Source organism: Sorex fumeus, unplaced genomic scaffold (assembly GCF_029834395.1).
Source record: "Sorex fumeus unplaced genomic scaffold, SorFum_2.1 ptg000024l, whole genome shotgun sequence".
In the NCBI taxonomy this organism is placed as follows: domain Eukaryota; kingdom Metazoa; phylum Chordata; class Mammalia; order Eulipotyphla; family Soricidae; genus Sorex; species Sorex fumeus.
In genome coordinates, this window is record NW_026606081.1 from 55,787,929 (window position 1) to 55,811,000 (window position 23,072).

At 51.2% G+C, this 23,072-nt stretch overlaps 1 protein-coding gene across 1 annotated transcript in view; it reads left to right on the plus strand.

Moving 5' to 3' along the window:
• Window positions 1-23,072, plus strand: part of BNC1 (basonuclin zinc finger protein 1) — a 67,065-nt gene that overhangs the window by 37,232 nt on the left and 6,761 nt on the right. The gene's annotated exons all lie outside the window — the stretch shown is intronic.

The window sequence follows — 23,072 nt, forward strand, 5'->3', positions numbered from 1 at the left end:
CGCGTGTGAGCGGCTGGATAGGAGTCCCACCACCACAAAAAGAAAGTAGAGGCAGAAAGGAACATGAGGCTATGGAAAATATTCAGCATCACCAAAACATGCATAAGACCCAGATCCTCTTCCGCGAGCAGGCGAGCGTGGCGATAAAGCTCACCTCTCCACCAAGGTCTGGGAATTCTTGACATTAGCCTAGCAACGGACCCACACAAAAGGCAAAGATGACCAAATCACACCTGGAATCATTGAAAATCAGGTCTCCGCTAACCAATGCAGAATGAAAACGATAGCAAAACTACTCATCCCGGACGGGCAATCCTGTCAAGTATGATGTACAAAATGCAGAACAAACCAACGGAAACTCTTGGAGGTGGAGCAGAAGAAGGCAGCCTGACAAGCAGACCGTGTGGCGGCTGGGGGCAGAGATGAGCTCAGCACTGGTGCTGGCACACACGTGTGTCTCTCTAAGCTCTCAGGTCTAGGTTTGAGAGAATTGAGTTCGCATCCAGCTCAAGAGCCTTCCTGCCTGTCTCGTGGACAGAGGATGGCTCTCCCCAAGCCGCGCCCCACCCCACCCCCAGTCTCCCAGAAGGCTGTTGTGGAATCCAGTAAGTGGGGGTGGGTGAGTGAGGGGGACGCACTCCTTCTCCCCCGGGACCACAATTTCAAAGCTTCGAATGTGTGGTAAATCTGAGCAGAGATAAAGATTTGCAGGTGTTTCTGCATGAATGTGAAAAGGCAGCTGTATCTGAAACGTGCTTCTGACCAAACGGGACATCTGCAACCCATTAGGAGCATCCTGAGTGGGGGGAGAAGGGGATGTGGGGGTTCAGGCGAAAGCCAGCTCTTCGGGAAGGTCAGCCCCGTGGTGGGGAACTAAGGGTGCTGAGGTCCTAGAGAAGTCACCTTCCCAGGGGTGCCCAGCAACCCTCTACGCCCTTTTCCCTCCCTCTGCCCATGTCTGGACTCTGGCCCCAACTTCTTCACTGGAGCACACCTGAATGTTTCCGCTTTTCAGACCCATCTGCCTCTGCACCCCATTCTTTCCCAGTTCTCATTAGACGTCCATGTCCCAACTCGGCTTCCTCCCAGCAAGAAGGAACAAAGCAAAACTGTCACCACGGGCATTGCTGGTGGGTTACTCACAGGCTGTCATGCGCCCTGTTGCAAACTCCCCAGCAAACCACCAGCTTTTATGAAAGCGTTTGTAGTGAGGTCGATTGCAAAACCCCCCACTGTGAAGGTGATGCCAAAGCATGTGATCACAAACCAAGCCCAGAGTGTCCCTGTGCCCCGGGCTTGCTCTCATCCTCCCTATAGGAGTCACAGGTAGAACCTAAGGGACCAGCCCTGAAACCAGCCCCATCACCAGAACCCCAAGGTTCCATTAAGGACTATACAGGTTTGCTTTATCTCCTCCTTGCTGGCTTGCCTCTTGATAAACCATTAATGCTGGAGCATTTTGTTCATTCCTAAACTCCTGGTGACAGACAGAACTAGCCTGTCAAAACCTGTGTTGTAATCTGAGGATTAAAAGCCACACCTCTAGGGAACGCTGGTATCAGAACTGATTTGGAGCAGAGACACGGTGTCAGAAACCACAGTTTGACAAAGTGGATTCCCAAGTGCTGTTGGTAGAGGCCTGTTTCAAGGGCTTCAATTATGCCACGTGTAACAGGGGCCTTTAAGAAGTGACAGGTTGGAGGTCATGTTATTTCTTGCCCCTTCCTGTCCCAGGAAAATGTTTTAATAGCTCTTCATACATACATTTATAGGTATAGTTCCTATCTCTGGAAACCTACTGTGGACAGAACTCAGTTCTGAGTTCCATAAAAATCAAGACTCGGGGCTGGAGTGATAGTACAGTGGGTAGGGCATTTGCCTTGCACACAACCCAAGTTCGATCCCCAGCATCCCATATAGTCCCCTGAGCACTGCCAGGAGTAATTCCTGAGTGCAGAGCCAAGAGTAACCCCTGAGCATTGCTAGGTGTGACCCAAAAAACAAAAAAAAATCAAGACTATTTCCCGCAACCCTATAAAGTCTCAAAAGACAGTGAAGAACATTCTCCACAAAATGAAAGAACGTATTTGAGCATTTCTGGAAAATACTCTAAGGGGACCACGATGACCACAGCCTTGAAGCCTCTGAGCTTGGTTCAGTGAGTCTGTTCTCGTGGTCAAGATCAGGGCCATCCTCTGTCGCCAGTGTCCCCTAGAAGTCACCAAGCACTCAGTATTTCATTGACCCTCACCCAGAATAACCTTCCAGTACAACTGCGTGGATGTCTCCATGTCAGCTGAGCTTTCTGTGGAAAATAAGACCATCTTGTTTAAAACCAGCCTAAATGGGAAAAGTGATTTAGCTGCTCACTGATCTAGAACGGCCTCAGGTGTGCTCTTTGTTTGATCAGTGCTTCAGGGGAGTTTCCCAATAATTTCTCAACACCACTCTCTCCCTGGCCACTCAGATCTGACCCACTCGCAGATTTCTTGGCTATTTGCAAGAAGGGAATCAGTGCTTCTCAGAACCAGCCAACAAGTCCTGAGGGTGAGACTCAAACAGTATGGATCCTCCTCCAGAAGGGAAGCGCTGAAGCTGCCACGTGACCCAGGAATTCTGCTCTAGTCATCAGTCCGAAGGACAAGAGAGAGCACTCAGGTACTGCATCCCCAGTGACCAAGACACGAACATAAACTGCCCACTGATGGCTGTGTGTGTGTGTGTGTGTGTGTGTGTGTGTGTGTGTGTGTGAAGAGATGAAGATATGAGGTTGCAGAGGTGTGAAATGTTGGGAATCTGCCATAACGTGGATGATAGGATCATGCTAAGAAATAAATCAGACAGAGACAGCTAGTTTCTTATGACCTCACTCACATGCAGAAGCTACCAGAGAACCCAGCACACTCACAGAGAACCAGTTAGAGGTTGTGTGTGAAGTGAGGGGAAGAGAGTGGCAACAATAGGAGGTATGAGTTCAATCAGGATGCGGTATTCATGGGCTGCAGCCGTCACTGCAAAGTAGGACCGAGTCGGTCTCTCTGATGCACGTGGAGAAAAGAAAGCCTGGAAATTATATCACAAGAGAAAAATATGTACATAGGTATGGTAGCGAAAGTATTGACTGGACTAACTGGTGTTGATTTTGCCCAATATATGCAAAGTGAGAATGATTAAGCCCTATACCTGAAACAAGTGCACAGAGACAATTTTTAAAAGCCCAAGCTTAGGGCTGGTTGAATCATCCTGAAATTGATCGCTGGGGTCAGGAAAATGTCCCGGTGCTGACTGGTAGCATTGTGTTGGGTAGCCAGGGGTGGACAGGGAAGTAGATATTAGGGGGAACCTTCAGGGAGTCACAGGAAATAATCAGAGTATAGAATCCATTGTGTTCCCCCTTTGTGGATTGCAAATTCATTTTTATTCCATCGCAGAGGTAAGTGAGGTCTATGAAAGGGAATCTATTGCCTCTCAATTTAAGGATCATTTTACTTTCTCAGAAACATAAAGAATATACTGACACCCCCTAAGAAGTGTTTTTAAAGACTGCTCTCAGCCACTGGAGTGACTTAAAGGCAGCAACATCACAACTTTCTATTTCCAACAGCCTCATGCTCTGAAAGGGAATCCTCATTCAGACCAACCTAAGTATTTTCTCTTTCAATATGTGCTAACTTAACAGAAGACACTTTGTCCCGAGGTCTAGTGAACCTTCCGTTTTTTCTTCTGTGGCTTGTCCACCAGCTCCCCAAACCTATAAAGCGGCTCCTGCCCTGACCTAACACTCCCACCTTGGGATTCATCACCTCCATTCACAGCCTGCCGGCCTAAGGGATTTTCAGGGGCTCAGTCTCTCTGCACTTTAATTAGAGAAAGAACTTGGTTCAGAGATGTAATTGTGGGCCACCTGGGATATCTCCCTGCTGGGGGAGAGAGAATGAGCTGTTTGGAAGGAGGCTGTCTAGTCGTGGCTCAAAGCCATGGCGGACAGAGCCATGAGAGGTGAGCGTCACCCCCATGGCACCTGACAGAGGGCAGGATGCAAACAAGCTGCCTTCTCCCACAGAGCCATGGTTCTGTGGTCCTACAGTTCTGTGGTTCTGTGGTTTCACACTTTTGTGCCACCTGCAGAGATCCCACTTCTTGGGCTCCTCCCTGTCAGACACCATCTGGGAGGAAAGTTAAGGGCCAGCTGAGCATGTCTGAAGTGTGGATGCTGCAGTGGTGTCTGCCAGTGTCCTCACTGACATCCCCTCTTCGACCTCCTCACGCTCTGGACATCCTGGCTACCGAGTCCCGTCTGAGAGCCCCAGAGCCTCTCTCTGGGCAGTGCTTTGTGGGGCGTTTTGGTTCTCTGACCCCAGAATGGCCTCCTGTCTCTCACTCGGCACAGCCCTGGGGCTGGAGACGAGGCGGCCACACCTGGGCCAGGTCTGTGGAGGGCTGGCCTGGCCCCCAGCAGACAGCCGTGTGGGGGGCCGGCTTGGCCCGAGCGCTGCTGAGTCAGGCACTCCTGCCGCTCGGCTGCAGATTTGCCCGGACCTGCCCCCACCAGGTGTCTGTCTGGGCCGGGAGGTGACGCTGCAGAAGAGGCTCCACCGCCCGCTCTTTCCCGACACTGTCCTCAGGAATGCGGACGACTTGGGCGAGGCCACCTCAGAAGGCCTGTGACATGTTTTGTGGGGTCCCAGCCTTCGCTGTCCAAAGGCCAGGGAGCTCCTCCCACAACCGCTGCCAGACGTAGGGGGCGCTGGGGGACCCTGGGGCCAGGGGGACAATATCCCAGCGGCTCTCCTCTGCCCATCAAAGCCTCCAGAGCTGAAATGCTGCTTTTCTTTCCGAGAAACTAAGCCTGTGGTTTAAAATACCCTGTTTTTCTTTCAAGGAGAAAAGAACTTAAATTCTGCCTCCATCCTTGAGAGAATTCATTTCACAGGTGCATTTCACAGCATATCACCGCAGCATAGACAGTTAGTGGGGTGCTGGAGGGGGGTGGCTGTTGTGCTCATCTCATCCCCATCCCCAGGGAGGACCACGAGACCCTGGGATACAGTTCCTGTCATGGTAGCCTCCAGGCTGCTGGGACACTGTTCATGGCAGGTCAGGGCTCTGGGACATGGTAGAGCCTCCAGACGGCACTTCCAGAGCAGAGGGTGCAAATGAATGGCACGCGGACCGGGCTTGCCTCTGACTCATGCCACATTTATCAAAAATGTGAATTAACTGCCAACTCCTAAACTTCATAATATTTCCAGCTTCTCTTAAAAACTCAGGAAATCTGGCAAAATGGAGCCTGCATTCCCAGCTGATGACAAGCACACAACCATCACCCACCTCACACTGGAGCTGGCTGTAGGCTACCAAGCCCCCATCGCCCCTGCCCTTCACCTTGGGGGTGGGGGAGGGAGTCTAGTGGTGGCACGACCTGTCCTTCTGAGACAGAAGCCCAGTGGCACCCCCAGCTCAGCAGACTGTCTTCTCTAGAGTTTTCCCAAATGCCTCCCCCTTCCCCACACAGACTTAAATTTAAGACTCTTTCCCTGTGCATCCGAGTAAAGGTGGAAACACTTTGCGAGTTCAGCACGAAGATGGAGAACTTGAAGAGAAGGGGAATTGCAGGGCTGAAGCCTAGAGGGGAACTTAAAGAATGTGCGAGTGACGTCCAGGATCCCCTCCTACACCCACACCCCCTCTGATGGTCACCCCCAGCTCCTCCACCCACACTCTGATAGGGACACCTCATTTCTGCTCTCAAGACTGCGGGAAGCAGCAGTGAGGGATTCTCTGTTCAGGGAACAAACTCCAGGCCTCCATTCAGTAGCCACCATCACCCCAGGAAGGGACTGGGACCCAACCGTGTCTGCATGTCTTCTGAGCAGGGTGACTTTGCCGGTATCCTCCTGCTATCTGTCTCTTGAGAGAGTCAAATAGGTGGGTCCTGAAAACTGCAAAACTCCCCAGAAGCAAATGCAACTCAGTCCCACAAACAGAAGTGGCGGAGGCGTTGCACAGGGCGATGGCTGGGATGCGGAGTCTCCACGTATCTGGGTGGCAATGGGGGCACACCCGGCGACGCTCAGGCTCCTGGCTCTGCACTCAGGAATTACTCTTGGCAGTGCTCAGGGGATCATATGGGATGTCGGAGATCGAACCTGGGCCAACCACATGCCAGGCAGGCGCCCTCCCTGCTGTACCATCTTCCCAGCCTCATATTTTTAAGAAGCAAATATGGCCTTTTGGTAACTCTACTGCTGAGAACTCAAGTTTAAGTCCAGCCCAAATCTGCCTTCGGTGTAGCAGGAGGGAAATCAGTGTGCAGACTGGCTGTCTGACCTAGCAGTCTATAGAAACTTAGTGGGGGGACAGGAAGGAGAGCACCATTCAGGCCCTTCCCATCACTACAAAGAGGCCCCACCTAGGCCTCCTCTGCCCTTGCCATGCGCCTGAGCACAGTGATTGGTCAGAGAAGCAAGGAGAAGGACCTCCCAGGGGCAGAGGGTGCCAGAAGGGGCTGAGCACCCTAGAGCGGCAGAGTGAGGGCCATGGGCTAGGAAGGCTTCTGAGAAGCCTGTGAGGGTGACTCTGGGGAGCCACTGGGGGTCAGGCTAGGAGGTGAAGAGGGAAAATCTGGAGTCAGGAGCCAGAACTTCATACTCATGAGTAGAGAGCTTTCCCAGACCTTGGTGCCAGACCACCTCTCCCTGTGCGGAGACAGGTGGAGTCAGATGCTTACCTGGTCAGAGAACCACAACGCAGAGGCCCGAGAAGCCCGAGACCCCCACTTCCTCCTGCCCTGGGCCCACTGTGGCACAGTGGTTCCCTTTCATCTCACATCTGTTCCCACCCTGCCTTCAGCCAGAGTCCTGCCTGCATTCAGGGGTCTCTGACAACAGACAGGGTGGTGAAACAGGCTGGGGAGGGGGGAGCCAGACCCCACAAACGCAGCCCCTAGGGAATCCCGTTAGGGAAGTGAGGAGGGAGGGCAGCCTGGTTTCACTCGGGCTGTGTCTGTTGTCAGCTGCCCACACCCCAGCTCAGCCACCTCCTCTGGCCCCTTGATCACCCTTCATGCCCAGCACCGGTGGAAGGGCTGCTCTGGATTCCCAGGCACCTCCAAGGCTCAGAGAAACAGGCTCTGATCCTGGGACAGAATCAGGGGCGCTGGGGTTGCCACGGGGTCGAGGCTGGGATGGGGGCGCAGAACCGTCCTGAGACGGAGCCAGAGAACACGAGAGCGTTTCGCCATCCCCGGGAGAGGCAGACACGGGCACGCCTGTGTCTCGACCGACAAGTGCCTTCAAGCCCGGCGGGCCGACACCTCCGCGGCCGCCCGCGAGGTCCAGCTGTCTGCGGCCCAGCCTCGTCCCAGCTGCCCCGGAGAGCGCGAGCGGCCGCGGGGCGGGGCGGGGCGTCCAGGTAGGGGGCGGCGGGGCGGGGCCTGGCCGCGTTGGGCGTGGCCGGCGGGTGGACCCTGCGGGCCCCGCCCCCTGCGCCGCGCTGGGCCCCGACGGCCTCGGCTTGGATGCGCGGGCGCCCGCCGAGCCCGGGCGGGGACGAGCCGGGAGCCCCGGCTGCAGCGGCCGCAGGATGGCAGAGGTAAGCGACGCAGGGCTCGTGCCTGCCAGAGGGCCCCTGCCCCGGGGCGCGCCCGGAGCGCACCGGACTGGGCTCGAGCTCCGTCCCGCTTCGGCCGTCCCTGTCGCGCGAATGTTCTGGCATCGTCCGCGCTTCCCTCGGGTCGCGGCGAGCTGCTCCCGGCGCGCTGGACTGTGCGAGACCCACCTGGGAGCGGGAGCCGCGCGGGAAGCCGGGGACCTGCCGGTTTCCTCCCCGTGCGCCGTGCGCCGCTCTGCCCGCGCGCCCCGAGTGCAGGGACCCGGGGTGTCCCCGCGCGCCCAGGAGATCCGGGGGGTCCACACGCGCCCCGAGTGCAGGGACCCGGGGTGTCCCCGCGCGCCCAGGAGATCCGGGGGGTCCACACGCGCCCCGAGTGCAGGGACCCGGGGTGTCCCCGCGCGCCCAAGAGATCCGGGGGGTCCACACGCGCCCCGAGTGCAGGGACCCGGGGTGTCCCCGCGCGCCCAAGAGATCCGGGGGGGTCCACACGCGCCCCGAGTGCAGGGACCCGGGGTGTCCCCGCGCGCCCAAGAGATCCGGGGGGTCCACACGCGCCCCGAGTGCAGGGACTCGGAATGTCCCTGCACGCCCGAGAGAGCCGGGGGGTCCCCGCGCGCCCCGAATGCAGGGACTCCTCGGAATGTCCCCGCGCGCCCCGCGCGCAGGAACCCGGGTGCCCCGCGCTCAAGAGAGAGTCTGGCTGTCCCCGCGCTCCCCGAGTGCAGGGACGCGAGGTGTCCCCGCGCGCCCAAAAGAGCCGGGGTGTCCGCGCGCGTCCCGAGTGCAGGGACCAGGGGTGTCCCCTCGCGCCCCGAGTGTAGGGACCCAGTGTGTTCCCGCGCACCCGAGAGGGCCGGGGTGTCCCAGCGCGCCGAGTATAGGGTCCTGGGGCGTCCCCGCGCGCCCGAGAGAGCCTGGGTGGCCCCGCGGGCCCCGGGTTCAGGGACCCAGGGTGGCCCCGCTCCCTGAACGCCCAGATGCGGAATGATCCCGCGCCCCGCGCGCCCCATTGCAGGGACCCGGAGTGTTCCCGCGCCCCTGAGTGCGGGGACCCGGGGTTTCCCCGTGCGCCCAAGAGAGCCGGGGTCTCCCCAAAAGCAGCACGCGCACCTATGGCCACTCCTGTGGGGATAGGTGTGGTGCCCGCGTCCCCCGCCTCCGGCACCGGGATTTGCTCCTTGAATTTGTCAGGTGGATGTGACAAGACGCGGGTGGAGCCCGTCTGAGAGCCGTCAGCGGGAGCTCCCGCAAACTTTCTCAGCAGTGCGGGAACGAGCCCTTCTCCTTCTCCTTCACCTCCTACTCCTTCTCCGCCTCCTCCCCTTGCCTTCTCGTCTTCCTTCTCCATCTTCTCCTTCTTTTTCTCCTACTCCTCAACTTCTTCTGCTTCTCCTCTTCCATCCTCTTCTCCTCCACCTCCCACAGTGACTTTTATTTTTCAAACTGTTAAAATTGAGATACTGTGACTTTCAGTAGTGTTCTGATTTCACCTGTGGTGAAAGCATCAGGACAGCCCTGTTCTGGTCAGCTCTGCTCCGTGAGGTTCAGCAGAGGCCAGGCCTTGCTTCTGCACTCCTGGAAGAGCATTTGCATGGGACCAGGCCTCTGCTGTTAGCACTTAGTGGAGAAGAGAGAGGCCCTGGCAGCTGCAGCCTGTGTGCAGGCAACATGTGTTATCTCTGCACTAACACAGCCAACAACTTTTTTTTTTTTTTGCACTGTGCTTTGCAATACTGAGGGTATCATGCATATCACTTTCTTTCAGTACTCAGTTTGTGTCCAGAGTGGTAATTTCCAAATATCATTGTCATAGGGGTCCCTTCTCTGTCCTAACTGCACTCCCCCTCCCACTTTGTGGCAGGCTTCCTACTGTAGATCAGACCTCCTCACCCTTGTCTCTGGCTATTATTCACATACTATGCTGCTTAAAAAAAAATTATCTGGCAGTCATTCTATGTCTGTCCCTCTCCCTCTGACTCATTTCACTTAGCATGATACTCTCCATCTCAATCCACATATAAGCAAATTTCATGACTTCATTTTTCCTAACAGCTGTGTAGTGTTTCATTGTGTAGATGTACCATAGTTTCTTTATCCACTCATTTGTTCTTGGGCACTTGGGTTGTTTCCAGACTCTGGCTATTGTGAATAGTGTCACAGTGAACATAGGAATGCAGGTGGCTTTCCTGCACTGTTGTTTTTTTTGTTTTTTTTTTTTGCCTCCTAGGGGATCTTCCAGGAGTGGTATTACAGGGTCCTATAGAAGCTCAATTTCTAGTTTTTTGAGGAATGTCCACATTGTTTTCCAGAAAGACTGGGCCAATCAGCATTCCCACCAACAATGAAGGAGAGTCCCTTTCTCCCTGCATCCACACCAGCACTGGTTGTTCTTTTTCATGTGTGCCATGAGATAATATCTCATTGTTGTTTTGATTTGCATGTACCTGATAATTAGTGATGTAGAGCACTTTTTCATGTGCCTTTCGGCCATTTGTTCTTTGAGGAAGTTTCTGTTCACCTTCTTCTCCCCATTTTTTGATGAAATTGTTTTTTTCTTGCAAAGTTCTACCAGTGCAGAATATCTTTAAATATTTTTATATGTTTATATATCTTGAGCTGGAGCGATAGCACAGCGGCAGGGCGTTTGCCTTGCACGCAGCCAACATGGCAGACCCGAGTTCGATTCCTCCGCCCCTCTCGGAGAGCCCGGCAAGCTACCAAGAGTATCTCGCCCGCACGGCAAAGCCTGGCAAGCTCCCCGCGACGTATTCGATATGCCAAATACAGTAACAATTAAGTCTCATAATGGAGACGTTACTGGGCCCGCTCGAGCAAATCGATGAACAACGGGAGGACTGTGACCGTGACCGTATATCTTGAATATTAATCCCTTATCAGATGAATATTGGGTAAATAATTATTCCCATCCCGTGGGCCATCTTTGTTTTCTGGTCATCATTTCCTTTGAAGTGCAGAAGTTTCTTGGTTTAATTTGGTCCCATTTGTTTATTTTCACTTTCGCTTGCTTGGTCAGTGGTGTTTCGTCCTTGAAGATGAAGCCTTTAGCTTCAATAGCAAGGAGAGTTCTGCCTGTGTGTTCCTCTACCTTATGGATTTAGGTCTAACATCAAGGTACTTAATCCCTTTTTGCTTGATTTTGGAGTGTATTGCTGTTTTGATGTTAATCCTCCCAATCCATGAGCAGGAGATATGTTCTCATTTCCTCCTGTCCTCTTTTATTTCTTGGAAGTGGTGTTTTGTAATTTTATTTGTGTTGGTCTTTCACCTCTTTAGTGAAGCTGATTCCAAGGTACTTGATTTTCTGAGTCCATAATTGTTAACGGGATTGTTAGAGGCAGGCAGGGGAGAGGGGTGGCGGAAGGGATACTGGGGACATTGGTGTGAGAAATGAACACTGGTGGAGGGATGGGTGTTAGAACATTGTATGACTGGAATCCGGTCATGAAAGTTTTGTGACTGTGTATCAGTGATTCAATTTTTTAAAAATTTTTAAGTAAATAAATATGTTTCCTCTCTTTCACTATTCGTATGTAGGAAAGCCATGAACTTTTGCAGATTAATTTTGTAGACTGTCACTTTACAAATCTATTGTTTCTAAGAGCTTTTTGGTAGTTTTTGGGATTTTCTAAATATAATATCACGTCTTCTGCAAATACTGAGAGCTTAACTTCTTCCTTTCCCACCTGGATGCCCTTGATATCTTGTTCTTGCCTATCTGCTATGGCAAGTACTTCCAATACTGTATTGAATAGAAGTGGAAAGAGTGGGAAACCTTGTCTTGTGCCTTAAGGAAAAGACATTTAGTTTTTCCCCATTGACTATAACATTTCCTCTAAACTTATGGCAAATGGTTTTGACTATATTGAGGAAAGTGCCTTCAATTTCCATTTTGCTGTGGGTTTTATCATGAATAGGTGTTGGATCTTGTCAAATGCCTTCTCTGCATCTATTGATAAAATTATATGGTTTTTATTTTTTCTTTATGGATACAGTATACTATGTTTATTGACTTGTTGACTTGCATGTGCTAAACCATCCTTGCATTATCAGGATGAATCATATTTGGTCATGGTGTATGATCTTTTTGATGAATTGTTAGATTCTATTTGCTAGTATTTTTTAGGATCTTTGCATCTGTATTCCTCAAGAATGTTGGCCTGTAATTCTTTTTTTTTGTGGTGTCTCTGTCTGCTTTTGGTATCATGGTTTGAAATGATCGTTGATATGATTTCTATACTTTTGACTTTGTAAGGGTATGTTTTGTGTCCAATCATGTGGTCTATCTTGGGCAATGTCCCATGTGCATTGGAGAAGAATGTTTATTCAGCCTTTTGAGAATGAAAGGCCATATGTATACTAAGCCCCTCTCTTCCATTTCTTCCCCCAAATAAAGTGAGAAGCTTTAGTTCAACTTTAGTTCTAGTTGATCTATAAAAAGGTATTGAAATCTCCAACTACTATTGTTTTGCTATCAATGTCTTTCTTCAAGTCTGTTAGCAGTTGTTTTAAGTATTTTTCTGGTCCCTCATCAGGTGCATAAACATTTGGGAGTGTGAGTTCTTCCTGATGTACAGATCCCTTAATATTAAGATCTTACCTTTGCTATCTTTTATTGCCTTTTTCAGCCTGAAGTCTATGTTGTCTGATACTAGTATGGCCACCCCTCCCTTTTGGAGGGGGTTGTTTGCTTGAATAACTTTCTTATAACCTTTGATTTTGAGCCTGTGTTTACTCTGACCATTTATATGAGTTTCTTTCTTTCTTTCTTTCTTTCTTTCTTTCTTTCTTTCTTTCCTTCTTTCTTTTTTGCTTTTTGGGTCACACCCGGCTATGCACAGGGGTTACTCCTGGCTCTGCACTCAGGAGTTACTCCTGGCGGTGCTCAGGGGACCATATGGGATGCTGGGAATCGAACTCGGGCCGGCCGCGTGCAAGGCAAACGCCCTACCCGCTGTGCTATCTCTCCAGCCCTATATGAGTTTCTTGCAGGCAGCAGAGTGTTAAGTTCAATTTTCTAACGCACCTGCCACTGTCTTTCTCATGGTTAGATTGGTGCATTTAACCCATGGACATTGAGAAAGATTATTGTTATGGAGTTTTGTGCCATCTTTCTGCAGGAGTTTGGCATGTTTGTGGAGCTTGTCTTCTCTTAAAGTAGCCTGTTTAATTATTCTTGTAATGATGGTTTTGAGTCTATAAAGTTCCTGAATTGTTTATCTGTGAAGTTGTGTATTGCTCCTTCCAATCTGAATGAGAATATGATTGAGTAAAGTGTTCTTGATGAGGCGTTCATTTCATTGAGTTTTACACTGTATTCCACCATTATCTTCGGGCCCGGAGGGTTTCATCTGATAAGTCTGCTATAAATCTTAGGACACTCCTCTGTATTTAACTTCCTTCTCTGATCTTGCTACTTTCAGTATTCTGTCTCTACGGTTTTCATCATTCTGATTAGGATGTGTCTTGGGGTATTTTTATTTGGATTTCTTTCAGCTGGTACCTTTCAGAATTCCTGAATCTGGGTGCCTGCACTCTTCGGCAAAGACTGCTTTAACAGTTTCTTCTTCATCAGGGTTTTTTCCCTGACCCTCTGGGACCCCTGATTCTTATATTGTCCTCTTGAATTCATCCCAGAGTTCTCTTGTCGTCTGCTGGTTTACTTTGCGGGTCTTTTCCATCTTCTGCTGTTGTCTGGAGGCTCTCTGCTCCTCATCTTGGAGTTTCAGATCGGTCATTTCTGCTTGTTGTTTCTTCAGTGTTTCTTGTGTTTTATTGGTGGTGCATTCCACGATTTCTTTGAGCTCCCTATACATCCTCAACAATTCCCTCTAAACTCCTTATCAGAGATCTCGTTATTACTGATTGAGTCTTCTGGACTAGCATCTTAACTCACGAAGCCTGGTGGGGTTCTGCGTTGCTTTACCATTGTGACCTTTCCAGCATGGAGTTGTTTCTTGTGTGTTGTAGTGTGGTTGGGTGCCTACAGCTAGGATGTCTTTGTATGTTTATAGTGAGTTATGAAGAGGTGAAGAAATGTGCACAGCGGAGGGCATTTAAGACAGTGCTTCCCCTCAGTCAGAGTAAAAGGGGTTACATTACCACTGATAGATCTACTTGAATGTGAAACGAATATTGGACATATTAACCAGCCTGGAGAGATCACTGTGGACACAGAAGGTTTATGTGGCAGGGAGAGGGGGTAATTTTCTTTTTTCTTTTCTTTTCTTTTTTAATATGGTCAGGTCCAAGTTCTAATCTCATGGTCACCAGGATTTTGCAAAGGGCCCCTCCAACCCATATGGTGAGAAAAGCCACAGAGGTCTCCCTGGAGGACTAAAAATCATTGTTCCTGAATCCAGTATTTAGTGTGGGTGGATGCTGAGAGTTTCACAGAAATTGGGCACCGCTTCCTAATGAGAAGCTGCTTGACCACAGCAAATCACAGTGCTCAGGCAAGGGACTCTGCCCGTGGCTTCTGCTTGTGGCTCTCCAAGTTATTTCCATGGCTCCACCAGGATTGTGCAGAAGTCCTGCTCTCCGGAGAGGCGAGAGGGATTACTGGAAGAACCGGCCTGTGTAGACGTGGCAAGAGCCCCTGGCAGGGATCTCGCACCCTAGTGCCCCGAAGAGCAAGGCTCTAGGAGACACAATTTTCTAGCACCTTTTCCTGAGTTTTCTATCACTTTTGTTGTTGTTGTTATTTTTAATGTAGCGCTTTTCTTTTTGATGACTTATCTGAGAGATGTGAAAGATAATTCTTCCTTCATAGAAGCGATCTCCCAAAAGGTGGGGTATAGGTGGTGTGTGTGTGTGTGAGTGTGTGTGTGTGTGTGTGTGTGTGTGTGTTTCCCCTTTTAGATCAGAGTGTGCCTGGAAACTGGTTCCCTTTTATCTTGCCATTCTTTGAAGCTCTTCCTCCCGTGGTGGAAATTCCGGGGTTGCTGTGTGGCCCTGTCTCTCCGCACGCCCGCCTCCCCGTTTCATCCGCAAAGTGCCAGGGCTGCCGGGAGCTGAGTCCCTCACCCCTGGGGGTCTGATGGGAGGCAGTGAGGGCTCTGCCTCGGGAGCGTGGGGCCCATGAGGAGAGGCAGAGCAGGCATGCAGGAGGCAAGTGGTGGGCTCAGGTGAGTTCTGATTCTGTGCGCATGTCTTTCTTCCGTGGCCGGGCCGACTGTCTTCTCTGTTTGTCTCCTCACTGTCCGTCTGTCTCCTTGGCAGACTTCATAGCGGAGTCCTGTAGGCCCGTGCCTGCCAGTTCCTAGCCTGCTTCCTCTTTGTCCTCCAACTTTCTCTCCTGACACTCTCCTCATGAAGAGCCACCGCAGGCCCTGCCTGGAGTCGTGCTGGATGGTCGAGCAGTTAGCAGTTAGCAGGCACCATGATCCGAGTCAAACTTTCGCTTACCTACGGCACCACTCGGAGCAGGAGTTGATTTGCTTTGTGAGATTTGCTTTGCGTGGAGTGTTTAAATCCAAATTCTCTTGTGGTCCCAAAATGAAACATGGGCGGGCTTGCTTCGTTGTATCCACTGGCCCCTGGTCCTTTGCACCGGCAGCAGTTGTGAAGCTGCCTTGCTTATTGACTGGCCCCTTGGGAAAAAATGACTCTCGAATTTAAGTGTTTTAGGTTCGGTTTTGCTTTTGGTTTTGGCTGCCCAGATCCACACCCGCTCACTCATCTGTGTCTCAAGGTTCCCCACATGGGCAGATTTTATCCTGTTTTTTATCAAAGGTTTCTCAAGATTACTTCTGAGGTCTCTGAAACTTGAATTATAAAGGGTCAAGAATATGTTTGTTTATTTTTTATATCTTTGTATCGTTTCGCTGTTGTTATTAAAAGGGAAAATATTTGGCTTGGTTTCTGAGTTGATATTTGCCTGTTTTTCTGCATTCTGTATTTTCAGTTTTCAGAATTAATAATTTTAAGTGTGGGGGGAAGGCACAGCTGTCAAAAGATTTTGGCACCAAGCTTATACTTTGATTTTAAAAGATCAAAAGAATGAGTATTTTCCCCCTTACCTGCTTTGAACTGAGCAGGGAGAAAGTCCACAGCACCTGATCGGCCCTCCTGGGGTGCCGGGCCCCCCACCTGTCCCGTCCTGCCTCCCACCTGCCCTGGCTCTGCCAACCCTTATCCACGGCCTGACAGGACCGTGCCCCATCCGCCCAGCCTTCATCCCACAAGTCGGGGGGAAAGCCAGTTTCTTTCTGTCCCGCAGACTGTCCATCTGTGCAGCCAGCACCCTGAGATACTCCTGCAGCCCCTCCTGGGTCCACAAAGCCCCCAAAGGCTCCTTGCTGCCCAATCTGGTGGCCCGTAGCCATCTCTGCCCAGAAGTCTGTGCCCCGAGGCTGTGGTGCTCCCGGTGCTTAGAGATTTCAGACAGCCTCAGGCTGTTTGGTGAAGCTGAGTGGGGATGTGCTTGGGGGTCAGAGTGACAGTCTTTGGGTCAGTCGAATATTCCTCCTCCCCCCTCTCCCCCCCCGCCAATTATCCACCCTGGATTACATGGAAGCAAGGCCTAGGAACCATATATTTTCACCCAGAAATGTTCTAGCACATCTCCAACAGAGAAGTCTTTATCCTTAGCCTGAAAACAGTAAACACCTTTGAGCATCTGGTAAGGGTTCGGGTTTTCCCACCTGTGTCATCGGCTTGCTCTGCCATGGGTCCCTTCTGGTCAGGGCCCCACTCATCCACTCTCTCGCCTCATGTGTGTGTCCCTGGCATAAGAGGGTAGCACGGATGGCATTTCAGCCAGTGAATGGTGACGTCTCCTGTGTGGCAAGACCCGGCCTTCGTTCTTTTATTCTTGATGAATCCAGTTGTCTGACTCAGTCCCCAGAGCAGGCCCCAGGAGTTTTTTGGTTTTGTGTCTGCACTCCCGACTTCCACCTTGCCCCCAAGACCACACAGGCTGCCAGCACCTGGCCGATGCTTCCAACCAGTCTAGCCCAAATGGAGCCGGAGACGGCACTCTGAGGCTTTGCTGAGCCGACGCGCATGTGCAGGCTCTAGCCTGGGGCCAGCTTCAGCAGCAGACATGCTGCCCCACAGGCCTCCCGGCTATCTTCTGTCCACTCTCCCGAGTTTCCAGAGGCATACCAGAGCTGTGGGCCAAGACCCTCAGCTTGAGTGACCCTTGGTGGTGACCGCACAGTGGGGAGAGGCCAAGCCCTGTCCCCATGAGCTGGGGGTGGGCTGTTCCCTCTAGAAGTCACCCCATCAAGCTGTTTTCAAATCTGCTCTGCCACTTTCCAGAACCTGCTGTGTTCTACTAGGTTCATGTCCAACATCTAAAGGTACAACTTGGAAGAACCTGAAGCTCCTTGTCAGAAAGTTCAGTGGCCTTTAAGAAATGGTTTGTGTTGGGCTGCAGGGGCACTGATTAAAACTCTTTCTGCCTAGGGGCCAGAGAGATAGGACAGCAGGGAGGGTACTGGCCTTGTAGGTGACCAACCTCTGTTCTATCCTTGACACACCGTATGGCCTCCAGAGCACCACCAGGAGTGATTTCTGAGCACAGAGCCAGGAATAAGCCTTGAGCACTACCCAAAACTCAAACAAAGGACAAATGTCACATCAGAATCCTCTGGTGAGGGGAATACTTTGGGGCCTTACTGGCAGGTCCAGCCCCTGGCCCCGCTCTTGACCAGCCTGCAACGTGGCTAAGGAGAGTTTCCTGTCCAGCCCTTCCCTGAACCTGGCTCATTTGTTTCTCCTCCCCAGCATGAACTCCCTGAGCCCGGAACCTCCTGTGTCTTGGTTAGCACCTTAGTCCCCAGAACCTTAAGGCAGTGCCAAGCTCATAAACGCCAGGCCACCGTTTGTTCCCCTGAAGAAACTTTCTTGCCCTGCGGAGCTTAAATGTCCTTACCTGTAGGTTCTGGGTGAGAGTGCCTGATCCTCAGAGCTGCGAGGGGGGGTGCTCAGGAAACCATAATTTAGGGCCTTTAGCCCCACACTTGGATGCTTCAAGGTACGGTCCTACCCCCACCCCCATTTCAGGTTTGGAGGTTCCCCGACTTCCTTGCCAGCTGAGTGGGGGCAGCATTACCGCCCAGCGGGGGGTTGGAGGAGAGGAGGTGAGTTGTGGCTGCTCAGTCCCAGCCACACCCTGACCCAGGCCTAATACGTAGCAGCTCCCAGCTCCAGGTCTTCCAGAACTCCTGCCTGTGGGAGGGCTGGGGATCAGCGGGTCTCAACTGCAGACTCAGAGCCCAGAGCCTGTGGCCAGCACAGGGACAACCTCCAGCCATATCTGGTTGCTCTGCACTCACCGTGTGCCACGCAGGGCCCAAGAACCGAGTGTCTGGTTTGCTCCCATTATTTTCCGTGTAAGTAGCCACGGGTGGCCTCCGTATCACCCAGGGCAAGTAAGGTGGCTTCCACTGAGAGGCTGCCTGCCTGAGACACGTCGATGTGCCGAGGCCTCACCACGGATGAGTCCCCCAGAAACCCCGACCTTCTTCCCTAGTTTTTTTCGTGCCCCTATTCTCCTGTCCTACAAGAATCCCCCCCAGAATTATCTTCCAGCAGCATGAAAATACTTGTTTGTCCTAGAGATGAAGACAGCTTTGAAGTCGACAATGTTTGTTCTCAAGTTTACCGCGCCCATGAGTCACAAAGAAGCCAGAGCTGAGTTTTGGTGGCTCCACGCCACGGTGCTCCTGGTAGGGGCCCACCAGGCAGGGCTGTCTGGGAGAGGAGGTGAGGTCCCAAAACCGCACCCCACCCCACCCCCCAAACAAACCGAGCTCCAGCTTCTGATGCCAAGTGTGCAGGGAGTACTGGCCCCGCGAGTGTGCCCTTGATTTCTGGACGAAAGCAAGCTGAGTGCTGAACAGTGACTGGCAGCCTAGCCAAGTGACTAGGAACAATTTGGAAAGAGTTTGATTCACATGAGAGAGGAGAGCCAAAGACACAAGTCCAGTTGTCGGGAATGCCTGCTTCATGTTTCCAATGACTTGGGCAGCTGCTGGGGGTTCCTGAGGAAAGGGGGTGCATGGTAAGGGTTTCCCATGCTCTTTCTGCATGAGAAAATTAAAAATAACTAATTTGGGAGGGGGGGGTTGATGCCTGTGGAATCCCCAGATGACTTAAGTAAAGTGAAGAGGAGAGATGGCAGCCTGAAAGAGGAGGTCTTCCGCTTTCTCCCGATCCACCTTTGTCACCCCGGGACTGACTGGGAAATCTAGGATTGATAAAGTGTGCTGTGATCCCCTGCACCACACAGACCTCATGTCCTGCCAGAGCCCCTAGGCAGCCATCAAGCCACACTTCATGTCCACTCATTCTGCACTGCCTCAGAGATAATCCCACCAACCGATCTCTCTGAAAGCTGTGGACTCCTGCTGGTACAGGGAACTGCTTTTGGCAGGAAAGGAAAGTCAGTCCTAGGCCCTACCAAGGCCTTTTGGATCCTTCTCTCAGAAAAGAATTTCAGGAGGAGACGAGCTATGACGTTAAAAAAAAAACATACATTTTATTTGTAGGTTTTAAGGAAGGGAAGGGAGGGGGAGAAAGAGTAATGTACTCAAGAGAGAATGCAGGCTTCTCCGGAGTGGAGAGGAAGCCCCAGTGTACATCCCAGTGTTAGATAGGAAAGCATGAATGTACACATCTCAAGAGGGGAGATGCAGGCCACATATGTGCTTGGGCACAACACATGAGCACAGGGGGCACATGGGCTCAGGCAGCGTATGTGTGTTCTTTGTTCAAGTTGACTTTTATAGGGTTTCTTCCAAGCTGCACACCTGGGGCTTTCTACCTAGGTAAGAGTCTGTTGAAAGGGTGGTTGCCAGGGGGAAGAGTTGGAAGCAGTTGGTGGTCTACTTTAAAATTCCTTTCCTGGGGGCTGGAGTGATAGCTCAGCAGGGAGGGCATTTGCCTTGCACACGGCTGACCAAGGTTCTATCCCAGGTATCCTATATGGTCCCCAGAGCACCACCAGGAGTGATTCCTGAGTGCAGAGCCAGGAATAACCCCTGAGCCGGTATGTGACCCCCCAAAAATAAATGTTTAAAAAGAAATTAGCCTACTTGGATAGGGGCTGAGCATCCTCCACCCAGATCCTCCAAATTCCAGTAGGCGGGGGTCACACCCACCAACTGGCCCCCTGGAGCCATGTAATCCCATCAATGGCCAAGACTCAGAGACTATAAAACCCAGCTCCCGGAAGCATGCGGCCACATTTGCGGCTGCGCGACATCTTATCATCTCATTCCTACTTTGGACAAACTGGCAGGCTACCGAACGTAACCTGCCCACACGGCAGAGTCTGGCAAACTCCCCGTGGCGTACCCAATATGCCAAATACCAGAAACAATGATGGGTCTCATTCTCCTAACTCTGAAAGAGCCTTGAATATGGCACTTTTTCAAAAAATCTCAGGGCTAGGACGAAGGAGATGTTACTGGGGCCTGCTCAAGGCAATCGACAAATAACAGGATGGTTGTGATTGATTGATTGAAAAAGAAATTACTTTCCATTAATCCACGCCATGCCTGCCCGGAGGGGAAAGGGTGTTGCTCCACTCGCCCTCTCCTCTCTGGAAAGAAAGATGGCGGCCGCATGGGAGCCTTGTGGACAGCAGGTATGAGCCGGGGGTCGGGGGGCAACGAAAACCTCATGGGAAGGGGGGCGTTCCGGCCCGTCCTTCACGCCCTACCGAGGTCACCAGTTGCCCCCCATGAGCGGCTCTCCGGCACGGCCACGACTCCAGAGCACAGAAACCAATCTCTTAATTATCTGACTTTTAGTAGAAATACTTCCAGGGTTAATAAGTAAAATAGCAGAAATTCAAAACCACGCGGCCGCTATTGCGGCCGCACAACAACATTTAATTCTTGAACCCAGCTGTAGAAAGCAAATCATTTCACAACGCTTTTTCAGCATGTCTGATTTGGGGGAGGGGGAGGTAAACTCTAAATAATAATGGTGCATCCTTTATCGAAACAATGAATCTAGTCAAAGTAGATAGAGTGTTAACTAGAACTCATCTGCCTCACAGGAATTGGGAGGGGTGGGAGGTGGGGTTCTATTGGGGTTCGCGGTTAAAAATAAGTATTGGTAAAGGGAAATGTGTTGATATTTGCATGACTGAGACCTAAATCTGAAAGCTTTGTAACTTTTCCCACAGTGATTCAATAAATAAATAAATTTTAAAAATAAATAAATAAATAAAAAGAAATTACTTTCCTCGCCATTGTTCCAGCCAGAGTTTCTCTCAGAGTGGGCCAACCTTCTCAGGGTCTGTGTTAGCACCAGGCAAAGGTCTTCTTAGGCCTTATTTCCTGTTTCCACAAGGTGGGCCCTGACAACATTAGGGCTAGTTGGTTTTATTACTTCCTAAGAAACTCATTGCCATGGGAGTTGGGGGCTGCCTGCCTCATTTTTATTTCATCTTGGAAGTTTTGATCTATCTTCAGGTAATGGTGCTATGATTTCAGTCCATCACGGATTCTGAAATGGGAAAATCCCGAGGGCCTTGCTATGGGATGTCTTCTTAGCCACTATAATTAGGTTGACTTTTTTTAGTTTAAAATAGTTCCTCTAAATTTATTTCTGTAATGCTTAATGAGGTTTACGAACCCTTATTCAAAGAGGTTCCCATAGAACCCCACAAATATTTCTTACATTCATGCACATTGGATAATAGCTCAAAGCTGCTTAGAATTGGAATCTACTAAAAATAAATCAATCAAAGTAGCCAGACTGGAGGGCCTGCTGCAGACAGCCTGTCCTGTGGGGGCCCCTGCAACAGCTTCAGGAGGCATTGGCTTCCATTCTGCCCTTTGTGGGTGAGACCCAACTCCCAGGCACTGCGTGCCACATGCCACTTCCTGCCACATCCTGCCTTGTCTCTCCCAGCAGGCCCAGTGCTGGCTGAGAAACCCCATGTATGGGGGGTGTCAGGAGACTCCAGACAATAGGCACTTCAGCCTTGAGTAGCGAAGCGTAGCCTGAGTACCCCCTCCCCCAGCACAGTCCTGAGGACACTGCAGAAGGGCCATCCTCTGGGCAGTCTTCGGGGCACAGAGACTGATGGACAGAGCCTGGGCAGAACGAGGAGGCCTTGTTTCCAGTGAGGGAGCAGCATGTGTCCCCCTCCCCCTTGGAACAGGAGCTTCCTAGTGGCCTTCAGTGCTCAGGGGATCATGCCTTGGACGATGCCACTGTGTTCTCCTGCCAGAGGCAGAGCTAGCTGAGGGTTGGTTCTCTGCACGCTCCTGTTCCAGAGCTGCAGGGCCCTGGGGACGGCCAGGGCCTAGGCCAGGGCCTGGATCAGGTGAAGGGGCCCTTTTGCCTCGTTTCTACAGTGGACGACAGAAAGTAAGCCAGTACTCTCCTAAGACTTCCAATCGAGTCAACTATCACTACACCGATGAATCTGTGGCTGTTGCGTGTTGGTGCATTTGTGACTCCTGACTGTGGATCTCCTAAAAAAAGTAGAATTAAGCCTGTTAAACAGATCCCGCATCTGTTGAGTGAATTGTAGCTCTGTGTAAAGCCATTCTCAAAGACAGAAACAAGCTAAGAATCTCCTTTGCACTCCCACCTCAAAGCAGTCGCTTGTCGTTAACCCCAACTCCCCTGTCCCTGGAGCCACATCAGCCTCTGTGGACTGGTGGTTCATGACGTTCTGTGAACAAGGAGCTGTTGACCTGTCACTTCCAGCACGTGACTGGTCCCACCCTTGTGTTTCTGGGCCTGTCCTTGTGACAGCCACTTCAGTACTGCAGCCCTTGGCCTGCCAGTCCACCCTGCCCTGGTTCGCCTGGTTGCTGATGCCAGGATTCCCGCTCTCCAGTTCTTGGAATTTGTGTTCCATGAATGCCAAGCACAGGCTTTCATAGTCTTACTTCCCTGGGACACCCATGCACTGTGAAATTGCCACGTGATTCTGTTTCATCTTCCTGTGATCTTCCACAATCTTTCCAAAATGGACACTGCAAATCACTGCAAGTCATGGTCCCAGGACCAGTGTACACTTAAGTGAAAATCAGGGCATGCCTTGGGGCCCCTTTCCTAGGAACCCCACTCATAGTCACTGAGTCCTGTTACTGGAGCAGGAGTTTTTTTTTTTTTAATTTATTGAATCACTGTGGGAAAGGTTACAAAGCTTTCAGGTTTATGTCTCAGTCATGCAAATATCAAACACATTTCCCTTTACCAATACTTATTTTTTACCATGAAGAACCCCAATAAAACCCCACCCCCCACCCCTCCCCGTCCCTGTGAGGCAGATGAATTCTAGTTAACACTCTATCTGCTTTGATTAGATTCATTGTTTCAATAAAAGATTCACCACTATTATTTAGAGTTTACCCCCCCCAAATCAGACATGCTGAAAAAGCATTGTGAAGTGATTTGCTTTCTACAGCTGGGTTCAAGAATTAAATGTTGGTTTTGGATTTCTGCTATTTTACCTATTG